Consider the following 19,671-nt stretch of genomic DNA (forward strand, 5'->3'; position numbering starts at 1 on the left):
CAAAGGAAAAGTCCCCTCCCTGGAAGCAGAGCGCCAGGATCTGGTGCCTGACCCAGTTCACCACAGGACAGTGGAATGGCGGACACCAGGACCGAGCTCAGGGAAGCAGCCTGCCCTCTCCTCTGAGGCCCAGAGACAGATAAGGCCCTGGTGTGAGATCCAGTCAGTGGGCAACGTTATCTGCCAAGTAGGTTAGGAAGTATCGTATATGGATGGTCACAAATCTGCAAGGCTAACTTGGCATGTCCAAATGTCTGAGGCTCCTGCATATCTCTTGATCTACAGGAAGGATAGGAAGGGAAGAAACGGCATATGCAAATATTCTTTTTCAAAACTTATTTTTGCTGATAGTTCTTCCTATGCAATCTTACTCTCTCCTCTTTCTGGCATCATTTACACACACACACACACACACAAATACACACACACAAATAAATACACACACACACGCACATGAACATGAACATGTACACACATACACACACACAGATATCATGTAATATTAAGGACGGACTTCTGTAATGTTTTTTCAGAATCTCTCAGTGGCTTAAGAGGTCAACAACCAAGAGCCCCTACTTTCAGAAGGGGTGACTTCCTAGAGCCCAGCCCTCACTCCTTAGTCCTAAAGAAGTAAATTTACTTCTGTGCTGGTCTGAGTTGCTTTTGTTTTTTCTAACAGCTGCAGTTAAAGGAAGAACTGTTTCTACAGAGGGAAGGCAGGAGCGTTCCTCGCTCTCTCTTCTGGAGTATCCACGGCTATGGCTGGCTCGACTGAACATTTAGGCTTGAACTTGAAAAGCAACGCATCTCCGGCATGCTGAGAGAATCACACAGCTTTTGAGAAATATAGACCAGGAGGAATAGAAATTAAGTCTAAATTCATAGACTAAAGAGGGAAGTCCTACCTGTTAGTAAAGGCGGGTACTATACCAGTCCGACAGCATCTAGAAGGGTAATAAATAACCTTGCAAACACACAAGGAGGAAGCCAGGCCTGCTCTCTAGCTCAAGGAATTCATTTTATGAGAAAGCCAAATGAATGCAGTGCATTTTTTGAAAACGTTATTTAGGTAAGAGATAAATAGAGTATTGTTTTCTTGATCATTGTCTCATGAGGAAATCAACTCTTCCTGGAGAGTAAGTCTGACAGGACCTTTGATAAAAAAAGAAAAATCCCATGAGTAAAATGTCATCGAAGTCTGGCTCAGTGGCCTCAGATTGGATGCTGTGGCCCTGTTGTTGATCCTTCCAAACCATTTCCTGGGGCCTAAGCCTCCAGCGGGACCCCTCAGCTCACAGACAGGCAACTCTGCCTGGGTCTCATACTAACTGAGGCCTCCCTCCAGAGCTCACCATTTTCCATTTATCTGACGTCAACTTCCTCGTCAGCCAGCATTCGCCCACTCTAATCAGAGAACACACTTGAATTCATAATGGTTCTAGAGTTTTTGCAACTGTCAATCTCACAGTTGTAATAAGACAAATAATAATGATGTATCATTGGAGTTGCAGTGAACAATGAAGAACCGGTTTGTGGTGCATGACTAGGAAGCTCCGCCAGGACAGGAAGGCTTGTTAGCAGCTCCTGAGCCATCCCACCCGCCAGCATGACCTTGAGGGATAATGTCTGTGCATGTAAGCCCTCAGTCTCTTAATCTCAGTTATGTGTGTTGACCTAAGATCAGGGAAACTCTCTCCTCCACTGCAGATCAAGAACTGAACTGCTGCTGCAGTAGAGGAGGGAAATGCCACGTTCCCAAGCAGCTTTGAAGTACTGTTAAAAACAAATAAATCAGGCAGCCACTTACTTCTCACCAACCCTTACCTGTCTCTGTTTTTCTTTTACTTTTGTAAATTCAGTAAACTTCATTTCTCTCATCGTCATTCGCCAAAAGTCTAAAAACAGGTGATGTTCAAAACCTTGCCAGTACACACACATATACACACACACACACACACACACACACACACACACACACAGAGTCTCTCTTAAAATTATGGAGGGAGCTGGGCAGTGGTGGCGCATGCCTTTAATCTCAGCACTTGGGAGGCAGANGCAGGTGGATTTCTGAGTTCCAGGCCAGCTTGGTCTACAGAGTGAGTTCCAGGACAGCCAGGGCTACACAGGGAAACCCTGTCTCGAAAAAACAAAACAAAAACTATGGAGTGGGAGGAGATGGTGACACATGCTTTTAATTACACCACTCAGGAGGCAGAGGCAGACTGACCTCTGGGTTCCAGGCTGGTCTACAGTGTGACCAGGACAGCCAGGGCTACACAGAGAAATCCTGTCTCAAAAACTCAAAATATCAACAACAACAATAAATAAACAAAAAACTATGAAAAAAGAACAAAAATATTTTACTCATAACCAAAAATGAAGAGTCTGTTAAACGTGTGGCTAGTTCAACCCATGACCCACTAGAGTGTTCTGCTGTGGAAGATGCTAGAAATATAGGCTAAGACACTACAGCTCTTATTTTTTAACCCAGCAAAAATATTCTATTACAGCTACACTTGGCGTCTGATTATGTGGCACCAGCAAGACAGCCAAGCATTTTCTCTGAATTTGACAATGTCCTGAAAAACAATACCACAGACAGAAAGAGACGCTAGTCTTTCATTTTATTATATATATAACGTTTTCCCTGCTTGTATGTCTGTGTACCACATGTATGTCTGATGCCTCCAGCGGCCCAGAAATGGAAGTCAGATCCCTGGAACTGGAAATTACAGGTGGTTGTGAGCTACCCTGTGAGTGCTGGAAACTAAAGACCTCTGGAAGAGCAGCCAGTGCTGTCAACCACGAAGCCACCTCTCCAGTCCCAAAAGAAGATATTCTCAACCTACATCTCTAGACTCTATTGGGTGAGGTATTTAATCACTGACTCAATCCTCTTTTCCAGTTGTAAAGTGGGAAACAAATATTAAATAACATACTTTAAATGGGTAAAAAAAGTACCTTGGGGGGAGGGGTGATTATTCAAGAATGAGACAGGGACTCACCAGGTAGCAGCTAACATCAAACTCAAGGTGATCCTCCTGCCTCAGTCTCATCCTATGCTGACATTACAGGCATGGCCCACTCTTTGCAGCCTTAAACCTACAAAGGAAAAAGCCTACAACCAAGCAAAAGCAAAGGTTTGGCAAACTTTAGGAGGGAGTAATTTTTTTCAGCTTAAGTGTTTTCTTCATGGTGTTATGAAGTTTTGCTTACTCTGAGTTGCTATTTAAGTGTGTGTGTGTGTGTGTGTGTGTGTGTGTGTGTGTGTGTGTGTGTGTGTGTGTGTTAAAAAGAAACCTGCCATTCAGCTTTCTTTTGCTTTTCATAATTCAGAATTTTGGAGGGAAGTCCTCCAATTCCCAAGACAGGTATAACATACATAGTTTGCTAGGATAATTTATTCTAAGCATCTCTGCAACATTCAGAACACACAGCATGCAACACACACACACACACACACACACACACATTCCTGAATCACTAAGTCATTTGGAAGAATCTCCAGAAGTGTGCTGAGGCATGTTGTTGGTGTTTTGCCAAATTATGCGCTTCTGTTTGTGGCTTTCCAATATGAATTAGACAAATGCACAAGCATGTACAATTTGGCAAGTAGCGACAACGGACTCCTCTGAATTTAGTAATTTAAGCTTTCCATTAGTTATCATAGGTGAAAGAAAGAATTAACAACACCTTGTTTGAGCTCTATCTTTATATCCCTTTGTCATCCATTCTTGTTCACTTGCCATAGATTAGAAACCAAAGGAATTTCAGATGTCCTCTGCAGATATAGCTGTAAAGCACAAGCTTTAGACAAGGAATTCAGTCTGTGTCAAGTGCACTTCAACGAGAGCAGGAACTTTTGTGTGCTGCTGTTCTCAAACTGTAACCCTGCTTCTATGACCTCCCCTGAGCTGGAGCATCCAGTGTGCCCTCCCTTTTCTGACTCAAAACAATGGCAAAAATTACCTTAAGAGGTAAAAAAAAAAAATCACTTAAGAGTTCTGTTTTTGTTTTTGTTTTTGTTTTTTTTTTAATTATCATGCACAAAAGCACACTCCTGTGTGACAAAGTGACCACAGAGAAATCTCTGTCCCCACACTCTGCTGTTGCTTCACTCCATCAGCGGGGCAGCTCCTCCTGACCAGGAATTCTGCTACTCAACTGAAAAGCAACGCTAAAGAGGAGCGAATCAATCATTCTGCCACAATCAGAATCAATACATTGATCACGATAGTCAGTCCTTCTCTTGGTCACCCAGAGAAATCCAAGTAGTTCAATTGACTTGTACTATTTGACATTTCCTAATGTGGTTGGTAAAAAATATCCTTGGTCCTCAAAGATTCAGGGGAGCCAGGATGTAAAAAGGACTCTGATGCTGTGAAGCTACAAATAAAAATGAGTTCACACAGATTCTTGTGTCGCGGTGCTGTTAACAAGATGCACACATCCAATCGGAGACTAATTTTAAATCCCCCAAACTGGGCAGTCCAGTGGCCTGATATGTAAGTATGAATCAACAATCAACACTGTACAAGAGGTAGGTCGGAGTGTGTGCGCAGGCCATCTCAGGGGCCCAGGAGAAAGAGCTGAGGCCCTAGGTGGGTGCAATCTAGAACCTGTGGTTTGGGGGTTAGTGAGCAAAGCATGGGAAAACGAAACTTGGGGCCTAAATCAGACACTCATACGGAACATTACTAACACGCAGCTACACCAGCTGCTAAGCGGAGGCATTTAGAACTTGGTTTCCACTGTGACTCTGGAGAGTGAGGAGCTGCAGGTGAGAGCCAAAGCTCCAGTCAGGATGTGGATCTCCCGTCTCACCTGCAGCTCACTGTGCTAGTAGCAGCAACCTGCTCTGCTTATAAACTGCAAGCACACTGATAGAAATGTGTTAACTCAGCCTAGAAGGCCTTTACCAGAACATTTAAGACGAGCAAAACCATCCAAAATGGATCAATATATTAGTAGAACTCTGTTTTAAACAAGCGTTAAGAATAAAGCATATTTCTTATCCTCAGTAATTTTTTCAGTTTGGTGTGTGAGGGTAAAGAAAATATAACTATATACATATATATACACACACACACACACACACACACACAGAGAGAGAAAAAGGGATAGAGATGATTAGGAGTGTAAAAGGGGGGAGAGGAGGGAGGGAAGGAAGGAGGGAGGAAGGGAAGAGAAAACATGAAATATTACAGCCCACAGAGCCCATTTATACATATCATAGAGATGTTTCTTTAGGAAAATCTGTACTGTGCATAGGATGAGATGGGAGCAGATAGCGGGGACTACTGGAAACCAGATCTCACAAACTTCCCCTCTTCAATGCTAACATCATGTCTAATTATCACTGTCACTTTTTAAGCGTGCCATCCTGAAACCAAGAAATCCCGCTTTCAGTTACGTATACATTCTTCAAACTGCATTACCCTCCCATGGCCATTCACATAAACACATTGCTTAACTGCCTAAGACCAAGAGTTTATGGAATCTTGCCTTAAATCAAGGCAATACCAATCAGACTGCTTTGCATAGAAGGTAGCTTGGACGGTACAACTTCAAAGAGTTCCTTTAGCAAAAAAATAAAAAATAATAATAATAAAGGAAGAGGGGGGAGGAAGAGGAAAAGGAAGGAAGAAAGGAAGGAAGGAAAAAAGGAAGGAAGGAAAGAAGGAAAAAAGGAAAAGAAAAAGAAATTAGCTTCTCATATTGCATGTACTAAACTTCTCAGGGTGGGTATTTGTGTCCACAGCATGCACTACTACTGGTCTGAACTTGATTCTTACACACACACCTTTCACACTTTCAGTTTGCTGCCCTACTATGTCCTAGTATGCTGAAGAAGCCATCCAGAACCTCACTAGGAAGTCCAGTAGCCCCAAAGCTCCCAACTGGAACCAACAGACCCATAATGGCCAACTCAAGAGGAGAGAATGGCTCTGAGACGGTTTCTGGGCTTGGTTTGGCTGTTGTTGTTGTTGTTGTTGTTGTTGCTGCTGCTGCTGTTATGGTTGGTTTGGTTTTTCATCTAAAACAACCCCATTCCCCCTCATCCTTTGTACGTTTGATTAAATCACCAAAGAATGCTTTCAACACAAGTAGACAGTTTTTTTTGGGAGCAGCTGAAACACTTGTCCCAAGCCTCCAGGCCTACAACCATAATGCAAGATGGCGCCTCAGGATGACAAACCCTGGAACTGACAGGTGGAAGCTATTTTCCAGGGAGAGGAGTGAATCCGGGCCAGGAGGAGCCTGTCTAGCATAAAGTGTACTGAGGCAGTTAGCCCAGCCTAGATTGGTCTCACCAAGCCAGCTCAGGCGCTGCCCAGACAAAACAGCCTCACAAAGTGTGTGTCCAAAGCCTGGCTCTGACCACATGCTAGTGTGGGGGGTCTTAGGCATCAGCATTTGTACTTTGGTGTCCTTACAAATTAAATATTGGTAACAAGGAAACTGTCTTTCACAGAAATGGCGTAAGACCTATACCTATACAGTTACGTGCTCTCTCTCGCTCTTGCGCTCTCTCTCTCTCTCTCTCTCTCTCTCTCTCTCTCTCTCTCTCTCTCTCTCCCTCTCTCTCTCTCTGTCTCCTCTCTCTGTCTCTGTCTCTGTCTCTGTCTCTGTCTCTGTCTCTCTCTCTCTCTCTCTCTCTCTCTCTCTCTCTCTCTCTCTCTCTCTCTCATCACATTAAGCTCCCAACTCACACATCCTTTCTTTTAAAGCTAGATGCAACAGTTTCCCATAAGGCTAGAGTCTGTCTTAAGTACTGAATTTATGACATGACTTAAAAGGATGAAGCAGATCACTGGCTGGTGTCTTCTTGCATCAGCACACAAAGAAGTCTAACCCTTCACCAGACAATGTTAGGAAAGGGGGGTCCAGGCAGCAGTCCGGGTAGGCTTTAGGGAACCCAGGGCACACTTCTCTTGTAGCAAAGAGCTTCTCAACTGAGAGCAACAGATGTGTACGAAGTCCAGGAAGGCTGAGACCCACCTGACACTGAACATCTTCAGAGAAGGATAAGGCTCTGTTCACATTTTATATCCATGTGTTCCCCTAGAACTGTTAAGCTGTAGTAATATTTTATATGTAAACAAAGCATAACAAATACCCACCCTGAGAAGTTTGGTACATGTGTCGCTTTTTATACCACAAGTTACATGATTCAAGATAGTTGTTTATACTTTTCTTATTAAAAAATATTATTTTTAACTCTCTTGAATAATCATGAAAACAGCAGCAACAGCATCACACACATGTAGACACACACACACACACACACACACACACACACAATCTGTATTGTGGTTGCTAACTTGAACCATGCCAATGAACACTGAAAAGATTAATCAAAGGCTTGACAGTTGTTAACAGTTCAACATGGTTCCCATAATTATCCAATTAAACATATAATGCAAATACTAGAAGTCTTATGGGTTCCACAGAGCATGACCATCAGGCAGCTTCTGAGGGCTACTAACTGTAATGAACTGTCTGCTGAGTCAGAAGAAGCCAGAGGATAGCCAGTCAGTCATGGAGGAAGGCAAGAAGAATAGAGTACAGAGACACAGAACTCAACCACCCTTTATGTGGTCATATAAACACAACAGACAGTGGTAAAATCCAGAAAACAAAATTTAAGTAACAATTATTGTAAAACCAAAAGAATGCAGAGCACTGAGTTTACCCTGTAATTCCTACTGGCGGGGCTACAGCCACTGTGTACTTCAACCACACTTTTCTAGCTCACTGCTAAGTTAGAAACATGGATGTAATTATAGTCGTTGGCTTCTGACTCTGTCTATAAACCATGCAGAGATAAACTGCTATTAGTGAACATACCAACTCCATATAATTGTGTTTTGACATTATAGGTAAAAACAGTGAGGCGGAGAACTAACCACAGCAATTATAAACAGCGTGCCGGAGGGCATGGCAGGTCACTTCTGACCCTGACTACTTTGTTGTAATCCCTGAGCCTCATTTTCCCCAGTGCAGAGGCACACACTTGCGTGCACACCTGTCTTCTTTAGGAAAATGAGGTTACAGAATGGAAGAACTACTACATCAGGCACTTGCAAACACCTAAAGGAATGTAAAATATACACCAGATGGGGCAGATATCTGTTCTCTTTTTTTAAAAAGAAAATCAATATGCTTTTAAAAAACAAATGTAAATCTCTGAAGAAAAACTTGGTGGTAACTCTTTACTCTTAAATATTTGATTTTTTTAGATTTACACAGAGGAAAACGGAAAATGAGAAAATTGGTTTCAGTACAAAAACTTGTTACTGTATGGTGTTAAGTTGTGCCTTTTGAAGTTGTACTATTAAATTATAGATATTTAAACCATATTTACATTGATAAAATTTTTCAATAGTCGCTTGGTTATATACTTTCACAGTAATCATACACAGAAGTATTGCATCCACTTTTTTCCATAACAGTGGGAGCAAAGGCAATTAGGAAGCCAATAAATACTTTTTAAGGCGTAAAGTATGGCATCATATTCAATGACTTTCTCTCTAAAGCACTACAGGATTTGTGTTATTAGCAACTGTATATATGCGATTTTCACAAAATACATATGTGGCAACACACACAAAACCTAGAAACAATGTAACTTTTTAATGTTACATTTAATGTTGCATTTAAAGGCCACACCTTAACACCATACTGTAACAAGCTTTTGTACTGAAACCAATTTTCTCATTTTTCCTTTTTAATGTGATTTTTCACAGCAGTATGTGAGCATGACCTTAAGGATGTGTATTGCCACTAGACAAGCGTGTGTGTGTGTGTGTGTGTGTGTGTGTGTGTGTGTGTGTGTGTGTGTGTATGTGTGTGCAGAGTTCTTAAGAGCATACACAGAGGTGTCTGGGCGTTTGTTTTTAAAGGCCAGTCCCATGTATCCCAGGCTGGCCTGGAATTTGTTACAGAGCAGAGGTTGAACTTGACCTCCTGAGTCTCTACCTCCCAAGTGTGCGATTATAGACCTTGCTTATGCCTATACTGAGAGTGGAGCCCAGGGTCCTCGTTTTCTGTCTTACAAGGATGGCAGAAGTATTTGACCCTTTAACAGATGAAGAAACAGCTTCCTGAAAGCACATGGACTTGTCCCAAACCTCAGACATCCAGGAGCCATTGGCACACACTGCCTGAAGGCCTGGGTTCCCAGCCCTCTTTACTCCTGAGTAACCTGATGAAGACAAAAATCTGTGTGTGAGGAAAGTGCTGTCTACCAAGATGCTAGTAGTAGCCTTGATGGCTTCCACCTAAACGTGTTCAAAAGGTTACAAGAGAAGTGCTCTTACAGGGCTCCCCTAGGATACTTGGTGCTTCTGGAGCATGGGAGGGTGTAGCTGTCGATACAGTAACAGTCATCTCACAGCTAGTCTGGCAAAAGAACTCTTACCTGGTTAAGGGATTAAGTTAATAACTATATAAACACCAAATCCCACTTAGAGTTCACCTCCCATTGTCTAAATGGCATAGCTAGGCTTCCGTGTCATTTCTGACTGAGGGATCTCAGTCACTAACTCCCTTTCAATTATTTTTTGTTTGGTTGGTTTTGGGTGTTTTTTACATAATACTCATATATTTAATAATATCACTAACTAGAAATAGATTTAAGGAACTTTAAAAAAATCAGGAAAAAAAAAAAAAAAACTCTGAAAATTCCAGCTGTGACCCAACACAACAGTGCATTAGAGTCTGTACCTACTTCATGTTCAGGATCAAAGTCCCCCTATTTTAACAGCTACAATCCAGTCTGGACAGAACAGCTTCTGTGTAACTAGCTCGGGAATAGAGCATCCTGACTGTGTGTTCCCAGCTAAGGGCTTCCCTGTGGGACAATGGACGTCTCATTCAGGCTGAGTGCAGCACTAACAGTGTCCAGCCTGAGTCCTCACTGGTCCCACAAACATCTCTGAAAGGAAACTGAGTAGGGAGACAGGGAGACAGAAAAACCTATACTCATGCTTGCAAAGACTTAAAACTAATACATTTAGACACCCAGAGAGGGCTTTGCTTTTGCTGCTGACCAAGGAAGAGAGCTGTAGTTTCTGGAGACAAACATATACATAAAACAGGCAAGAAGCTGGAAGAAATGTTTAACTGTGGACAGTGAAGGAAAAAAAAAAAATCATACAATTCTTTCTCCCTAAAGGCACAGTCACCCTGAGGTTTGGTGACAATCATTTAACTGCTTCACAGACATACAATTAAAAGGTGAAAGTTACATCCCCTGGTGTAAAACAAACAAGCAAACAAAAAATGCTTTGTTGGGGAAGGTTGAAGTACCAACCACTCTATCATCATCATCATCATCATCATCTGCTTGGTGGTGGGTCTCAAACCCAGGGCCTTAGACACCCTAAGCATTTGCTCTATCATTGAATGTCAGCCCTAGTGAACTACATCTTCTAAATGAAACAGTGCAGTGATATTGAAATGAGTTGGGATGGGGCAGACATGGATTCAAACCTTGGCTCTGGCACTAGCTGTGTGATCAGACATGTACCAAGCAGTTAACCTAAAACGTCTCCCCATTATGACAGTAATCTTGGGCCTTTGAGGAACTGTAAAGTTACATTAGTTAACTCAAGGCACATGGGACGCTTTCAACATGCTACAGCTGTTTTGTGATTACTGATCTTACTTCTATAATAATAAAACTCAGAAGATAGCCCCAGCTTCTTGAGGTAGGGTCTACTATCACATTATCTTTCTCTCCAAGATCTGCCTCCTCGCTGAAAAAGAAAATAATTCCTTAAACCAAAAACAAGAGAATAAAATATTTAGAAGTAAAATCTTTTATGCACAAACTTCATAAAGTCTTGCCCAAATTGTCTATAAACCAAGTACCCGGAACATACAATAACTATAATGAGGTATTGATTCTGCTTAGAAAAAAAAAGAAAAATCCAACAAGGAAGTTTTGTAGAAAATGTATCTTTTTCCTTCAGGAAACGTTTGTAGAATAAGAGCTCATAGTACACACAGTCTTGCTGAGGTAATAATACAACCTTTCCAACATGTCAGAGCAGCACAACAAGTGTTCTCAAATGGGATGAAAACACTCAACTGCTTCATGTGGGTGGCCAGTGGGGGCCTGATCCTAAAGCATAGGCATTGGGAGCCCATGCTTCAGACGCCGCATCACTGTGCACGGCTTCATCCTACCTTTAAGTATGCTTTAGTCATCCTAATGTATCCTTTGTGTCTTATACAATGAACACATACAAATCCAGGATCTCACACAAGAGGCACCACAGAGAAAACTGACAAAGGACGAAGGACAACAGCTGGAGAGAAACGGCAGAGCTGTGTAGCCGATGGGAGATCACAGTACTGTGTATCAGAATTAACAAATACAACGTGAATCATTTACAAGTCAAACGTAAAAACAAATGACCACGTCCACCTCTTCTGAGGTACGCGAAGACGCTAAATGAGTGTGTGGCTTTTTACAGGGAGTGTGTTGCTTAGTACACAAGTATTTGTATTTGTCCTCTCTACCCTACGTGGCCAGAGGAATCCTCACTGCCCAGAAGGATGGGCAAAACAGACTCTGGAAACAAGCTATATGGGTTCAAATCCGGCCTCTCTTTAACTAGATCAACTGCAGAATTGTTATTATGAAAAGAAAAGACAGGTGCTACCTTATGTAGTTTTTGAGCATTAAATGAAGCTTGGGTTGGTGGCTCATGCCTGTAATCCCAGTAGTTGGGAGGCTGACATAAAGAGAATCACTACAAGGTCAATAGCAGTGTCCTGTCTCATTTTAAAATGAAATTAGCAAGTGACACAGGTGACTCCCGTTACATGTACACTAAATGTCTGCCAGACACCTGTGCATTATATAGCAATGGCCAAATGCAGAAAGCCACCTCAGCCTAGAGACTCCGATCCACCTTAGGTAGGGATGGTACTGTATGTCAGTGAGGTACTGGGGCCAGAAGGTCATTAAAGCCCTCAGCAGTCCAGCAACAACTTCTGGGGTTAGTATTACTTCTACTTTGCGTATGAAGACCCTGGGACTTTTAAACATTTGCTAGAACTCATATCGCATTTCGAAGAAACTGTAAGAATGGGATTATTTGCTGCCCAATATTGAGGATCCTCAATTTGTTTTTGTTTTTTTTTTTTTTTTTTTTTGGGGGGGGGGTTCGAAACAGGGTTTCTCTGTATAGCCCTGGCTGTCCTGGAACTCACTTTGTAGACCAGGCTGGCCTCGAACTCAGAAATCCGCCTGCCTCTGCCNTGTCCTGGAACTCACTTTGTAGACCAGGCTGGCCTCGAACTCAGAAATCCGCCTGCCTCTGCCTCCCGAGTGCTGGGATTAAAGGCGTGCACCACCACACCCAGCGATCCTCAACTTTTGATGCTTGGTCCCATGGTTGCTTCTGGCAAGTTCCAGTTCAGTGGATTCCTGGTCACTCCTTCCTCTGTGGCCCACCACTGAGCTGATGTTATACACCTGGAGGCAGGACTGGCTGTCCCCTAACCTCACAGGCATTCTTAATGCTTATCCATTTAAGGCAGTTGTCATCAGGAGCATAATCTATGCTCCGCCTCCTGGCTGCCCAGCTCTTCCTGGTCTCACTTCCGTATTGCGGTGCTAATGCCACCCAGAGCCCACCCTGCTCCCACGACGGGCACAGTGCAGAAAGTATCCTGACTGACTCTGCCAACTCCAGGTGAGGAGAACTCCCTGCTGTCACGTGTCAGAAGCCGGTGCTTCATCACTGTGCCTTACAAGGACAGGTCTAGTCACCAGGGCCAAACGCTCACACTTACTCATCCTAACAATCCACTCCCGTTTCCTCGAGAATTGTTACGAACCGTCGTGTAGTTCCCTGGAGACTGTATTTGTATAATTAATACCATTACTCTCACGACAAAAGCGCTTCCTACAAACTTAACCGCAATGCTTTTCGGTTAAGAGAAATGTGGGTAATTTTTAAAAGTTTCTTTCACTACTGTAAACTTAGGGAAATATCTGTCTTTTCTACATTGTAATGCCAGCACCTGACACAGTGCCTGACACACAGTCTGGGCTGCTCGGTGAGTAACTGTTGAATGACAAAATAGCGTCTGTTTTAGCTGAGATAGACTTACTCTCACAAGTCAATGCTCATAACCCTGTTACATGTGTGAATCAACATCCAACTACACTATCAACAAAACCCATGACATACATAAATGCATGTGTGTCTCTGTTATATGTTTATGTACACACACACACACACACACACACACACACACACACACACACACAGAGTCATTCTTACAAAGAACAAGAAATACAAAACTGAGCCACCTGGGGACTGGAAGGCACTTGGTGCTCTGCAGAGGCCCTGGGTTTGGTTCCCATCTCTCAACACAGAGCCTTACAATGTGCTGTAACATCAGCTCCTCAGCATCCAGCGCCCTCTTGTGGCTGTTTAAGGCACTAAGCACATACATGGTCACATAACACACGCAAACACTCACAATAAGCATTATTTTAAAAGCATGAGCAACACCCTATAAGAAACACAGGCCAACAGAACGATGGAGCTTTGTGTTTTATTTGGGGGGGGGGGAAGAGGAGGGTTGAGATAGAATCTCACTATGTAGTTATTATTGTCCTGTAACTCACTACAATGACCAGGCTGGCCTTGAACTCACAGAGATATCCTTGTCTGTGTCCTGAGTGCTGACATTAAAGGTATGGACTGCCAGGACTGCCTCTGTTCTATCTTTAGGTCTTGCCTTTCGTGAATATGAACTGAAAGCAGGCTGTAGTCCAAGGCCTGCCATGGTTCCCTGTATATTTTATTTTATTTTATTTGTAATTACCTAGGAAGAAACACTATATTCTGGAGTAGAATCACTTGCAGGAAATAAATTCTATTAGAAAAACTCAATAAAGAAAGGTGCTTCATTTTGTTTAGGTCATGTCGCTCTAACAGACTACTGCCTTTAGCAACCAAAGGATGGATTTATATTATACTACATTTTAGTCTGACAACAAGACACAGCTCACCAGACCAAAACTCTTATTTTCTCTACTCATCTGGAGATCCAAACTTGACTTTTAAAATATATTGATGACCAAAAACTGAATTCAACTAACTTTAAGAGTGAATTTTAGAAACATGTTTGTAGAATAATCTGCCTATATTGCTTACAGAATTGTGTTGTCAATCGTAAAATATGTTTAAATAAATTATTAATACATAAGACTGACATTTTTCACTCAGGATTATAAGCAATTAAAATATTACGATGAATAAAAAATTAACAAAAAAAAATTTTAAAAACACTCATTTAAATTCTAAGAGGCAAGGTGTTTAAGAATCCTTTCAAAATTAGAATGTAATGATACTATATGGCAACAAAAAAGTGGAATTAATTAATCAAGGACATTTATTCCTGTGCATTGTAGCTTCTGAGTTAAAACATCATATTAAATTCTTTTAACAATTTTTTTAACAAAAGATCCAGTTTGTCCAACACATATGTACTCAATGCAGAGCACAGCATTGGCAAGTACAACCTACGCCTGTAGACTCCCGGTAATCTTCCCTTTTGTTTTGTTTTGTCACAGAGCCCCTGAGAAAACGCTGCTTAAGACTCACCTCCTCTATGACCTTTCTATTACAGTCCCACAGGGTCTCCTCCCAGCAAGCTCAACACCGCTAGCTATATTTAGGAGAGGGTGAGACAGTTAGGTAGTTACGCCTGATCCACCACCATTAGCTTTCTGCTGCTCATCGACAGTACAAGTGACCATGATCGTTTCTCTTCCACTTGCAAATTACTTGAGCAAAGTCATAATCCTCCTTAAAATACTAAAACTACAACAGGTACAGTATTACTCTCCTGTGAGTGCGCTCTCAACTACTTTGTATATTTACACCAGATGATTGAGATAGATAGATAGATAGATAGATAGATAGATAGATAGATAGATAGATAGATAGATGCACCCTAATAGTTTCATAAATGCTTATCTCATTAACTCTGTATGTAAAAAATCATATTTAATAGCAGAATGTATACACACACATAATACATACTTTAGAAAAGCTACCAACCATTAAATGAGTAACAAGGTAAGATTTCTATGAAGTGAATATTGAGGCAAAGTTCCTAGTACCACAATATTTCAGGCACTTAAAATTATATAATCAGTCAAATAATTTTAACATTTTTTTTAAAAAGACAAAACAGTCAAACTCTTCTCCAGAGAATAACCTTATATATAAAATATTGAAATATTTCTTCTCAGCTGATTTGTGGAACTAGGATTAAAACTAATGAGATAAAAGGGAATGCAAGTCTATTATAAATAGATATGTAAGTATCATATATGTGCTTATCATTATTGGAGTGCATGAACACATAAAATCTTGTTTCCGATGTAAATAAGCACCACTGTCCCAAGTACTTGCTGTTAGGTAACAATGAGTACGCTCACTGTTGTTTCCAATTACTTTTATGTCAGTGGCTTTCTTATAACCTAAATTAAAGGGCTTTAAGAATAATGAATAATTGCAATGTATATTGGATTCTAATAAGAAATGTTACTGGTATCCAGCATGTCTTTATGCTCCTAGGGAAGGCTATGCTTGTAAGTTACCTACAGATGCTGGCATGAGGACAGTAACCTTCTGTAGTTCTCTGCCATTCACAGGAAGAATGAAGTCTTCAAAAGTCACATAGCAACCATAGTGTCTGCTGGAATGCTTGCCAGAATTACAAGATTTGAAAAACGGCGAACCTCAGAGAGGTTTTTTTCATCTCGCTTTATTACCTGTCCTCAAATTAATATTCTCCTCCCCACGAAGGGGACACTTCATCTTCTAGGCTCCTCAGAGAAAGGTCGGGAGCACTCTCCTACAAAATAAATATTAAAGATCTACTGTATGTCCACATTGTGTGAGTTGTTTAGTATCAGAGTATCCTCGTAATGACTTTAGATTTGGGACAAGTTGTCTGTTTGTCGGCTTCTTTGTTGTTTTTTTGTTTTTTGTTTTATTGATTCATTCAAAAATTTATTGAGAGCAGCTAAGGATACAAAGGTTAAAACACGGTCAAAGAGATGAGGCATATGCACAAATGGTAGAGAAGCAGTGAAGTTTTCTGCATCCCAAGAGTAAAAGAAAAATGCTTTAGGAAAAACAAGATTGCTTCCAGCCTGCAAGGGGGGATGGATGGCCAATCAGGGAAGGGGATTGAGATGTCTGGATTGTTGATGGTACTATATTTGTTTCTCCTTTTCCTCTTTCCCCATCTTTGGCTTAATTTACCAGTAGTGCCCAGGAATGTTCAATGCGCCTTTTCTATACTTGCTTGCATTTTTGCCTTAATCTCTTCTACAGAAGTAGGACCTTTTGGTGTTTTAGGAGTTTTTTTCCTGTTTTTTGAAGGACTCTTGACCCTTTGATCTTGGTGTTGACGGTTTTAAGTCTTTTCCATTTTGGTTTGATTTTTGTGCATTTTTGGCTGGGGTATCTCGTACAAATTTCTTCACTGGGACCTTTTCTTCAGTTTCCTCTTCATCAAAATCATCATCATCATCATCATCATCATCACCCTCATCATCTTCATCAAGTTTTACTTTTTTCTGTGGAACCTTGTTACCACTTTCCAGACATGCCCAAGAGTTTTACGTCCTCCTCATCTTCATCTTCAGTCTCTGCATCTTCCTCTACAGCTACTAGATGCTGTCCACTAATGTGCACAGGCCCTGAACCACACTTCAACCGTAAGACCACAGGTGGTGTAATTTCAAAGCCCCCAAAGGAAACTGTTGGTTGTACAGACATTTTCAAAGTTGCCAGTGTTACTTTACTTGGACTGCCTTCATAGGTCATGGTTTCTGCCTCTATGATGTGTAACTCATCTTTTGCCCCTGCTCCTAAACTGACCGTTCTTAATGACAACTGGTGCTCATTTTCATCATCATCCACTTTAAAGTGATAGTCTTTGTCAGCCTTTAGTTCACAGCGGAAAAGGTAGTTCTGAGGCCTAAGAGGACTCATGTCCATGTCCATCAAGTCTTCCATGAGGTGGAGGTGCGCACTTCGGTGTGGGAGAAGCCGGACGGAAAACAACTGCCTGCTGTTCCACAGGACAGACTCACAGGACAGACTCACACCAAAGGCTTCTTTGTTTTTTAAGATAGTTTCACTCGGTAGCCCTGGCTGGCTGGAACTCCCAGAGTGCCACCTGTCTCAGCCTCCTGAGAGCTGGGTTTGCACTGCACCCAGCTGATGGTAAATGTCTTACCAAGCACCCACAGTGTGAGAGGTGTGGTGTTAAGCACTTTACAGGCATTTTCTGATTTGATCTCAGAACTGCTGAGTAGACGTGCAATACCACTCCAGAGCTCAGGAAACCAAAGCTTAGCAAATAAAACTAATGGACCCAACCACATGGCGAATATTAAAACCATCATTCAGGCCCATAGCATGATCGAGGATACGCCCAGTGACTGGCATGGGCATGCCATATGGTTTCATTTTGCTCATTCTGAAAACTTACAGTATGTATACGTAGAATGACAGTTTGAAACACTGACCAATCAATAGATAGAAGAAAATAAAGAAAGCCAATCCCAGTAAACAATTTACCCAGTGTGAAGGTCCTCCCTTGCATCCATCACCTAAGTAACCACATCTAATTCTCCTGTTATTCTATACAGTCTAAATTTACATGCATTTGCTCCTTAAATAAATGCCGTTGCTTCCTGGGACACTCCCACATCACGGCCATGGCTTTGCCTTTCACTCTTATCCAACTTTATTCATGCGTTTATCTGTCTACAACTGTGCCTTAAAACTTGTTTCATGACCATCAAACTAGAAGTGAGCTTTTTGAAACAATGTGTATTTAACATGTATTTAATTTTTTTTTAACCATGCCTGCCTCCTCTTCAGTCCAGTGTTCGCCATACTCCAGGGGACAAGATACATGTGAAACGTGAACTCCAGATCCATCTTTCCCATACTAAAAAGACTCTTACCTTAAGATATCCTTTGAAGGGTCCTTTGACACTGAACCTAGTGTTTTGTTTTCTAAAAACTGAACTGAGACAGAAGCCTTAAAAGCATCTCTTAGATAAGAGCAGTTATATGGTGTTTGTTTTAAACTTAAAAATATATATATATATAACTGAGATAAAGGATGTATATGGCCTAGAGGGAATGGAGAGAGCAATTATCAAACTAATGTGAAAGTTTCAGGGATCCAGAAGCAACCTGTACACCAGCTCCTCAAGACAACTCCTATTTTTTCTTAAAATATGAAACTCTTAATTTATTTTTTTTTCTTAAACCAATTTCAAACACTTATCCAAATACATCAAGCCGTATCTTGCTGGAAGCTTAACCTTAACAATGCATTTTTAGTAGACTCTTTTCTGTTTCCTGACTGTTAGCATATTCGTGATATTAGCTAGCTGTCTGTAACTTTAAGGGAGTGTTTGCCAACCACTGAGATGGGAAAGGCAGCTTCTGAAAAACATGGCTGCAGCCTGACTTCCTGACAGCACTTCCTCCGAAGAGACGGAGAGAAAACAGAAGACCCTTGAGTCAATTTATTTCAAGAAAGTGAAAATGAGAACAGGAGATGTGTTGTGATTTTTGTCTATGTTTCTTTTAAAAACTGTGGCTGGTGTTTTCATAAACTTATAATTCTTATTAGCTATGCTTATTCTGCCTCTGTAGCAGTCAGACTAACATAAACAACCAAAGAGGCTTGGGTCTCTTAGGCACAATATTCCGAACTGTAATCTCTTGAGACCTCCACACCCCCCAACCCCGCCCCGTTGCACTAAAATCCTACCAAATAAAGGTTACTTTCTTTAAGAATAACCTTTTTTTATTATTATTTTTAAGTATAGACTGAGCTAAACCATCTGATTATTGGACTTTGAACTAACCACATAGAAATGTTACATAATACTCAATAATAAATAAAACATATTAAAACTCCAATTTAGCAAGGGTATCAACTCTTTAAGAGCTGGTTATCATGGTGGAGACTGCCCTGCCCCTTGGCCAAACTAACCAGAGGCCAAATTCCTAAGATGCCGGAGCTAAGAGGTCTTATAGAAGTCCTCTAGAAACTGAGTCCCGGAGAGACAAAGTCCTCCAGAGACATGAGAGAAGTAGTCACTAACTGCTTTCTCTTTCATTTCAGCTGCATCCCTGTGTGGCCCAGAATGAAATCTGCCAGTAAACAAAGAAATACAAGAAAGTCATTCCACTGCCAGGTCACTAAATAATTTAGCACCTAATTTTTCCTTTTCTATAGTACAAAGACCTTATGCTCAGAAAGTTACAGTTTAAAGTACACTAAGTAAAATCATATCCATATGCAAACATATCTCCTCCCATATGCATCATAAAAAAATAACAAACAGAAAAATAATTTATCCTCAGTCCCTAGAAAACAAAAACTGAAATTAAAAGAAAGAAGGAAGAAAATCTAAATTGTCTATTTTCGTTCCTTCTAAAAGGATTAAATAACAGAATTCTAAATGGTTTGTTTGCACTTTCCATGCAATATGTAGATTAACCATGAAATTCTGTTTGGGACACTTTGACATCTGTTTTCAGTGCGTTACAATGAAATCTGGGGACTTGATACATACATTTGCTG

The 19,671-nt window shown here is 41.2% G+C and overlaps 1 protein-coding gene and 1 pseudogene across 6 annotated transcripts in view; both read right to left on the reverse strand.

Annotated features, from left to right (window-relative positions):
* The window catches only part of Nfib (nuclear factor I B), a 217,124-nt gene that overhangs the window by 176,346 nt on the left and 21,107 nt on the right, over positions 1-19,671 (reverse strand). The gene's annotated exons all lie outside the window — the stretch shown is intronic.
* LOC110322969 lies at positions 15,346-17,199 on the reverse strand (annotated as a pseudogene).

This window comes from Mus pahari, chromosome 6 (genome assembly GCF_900095145.1).
Source record: "Mus pahari chromosome 6, PAHARI_EIJ_v1.1, whole genome shotgun sequence".
Classification (NCBI taxonomy): Eukaryota; Metazoa; Chordata; class Mammalia; order Rodentia; family Muridae; genus Mus; species Mus pahari.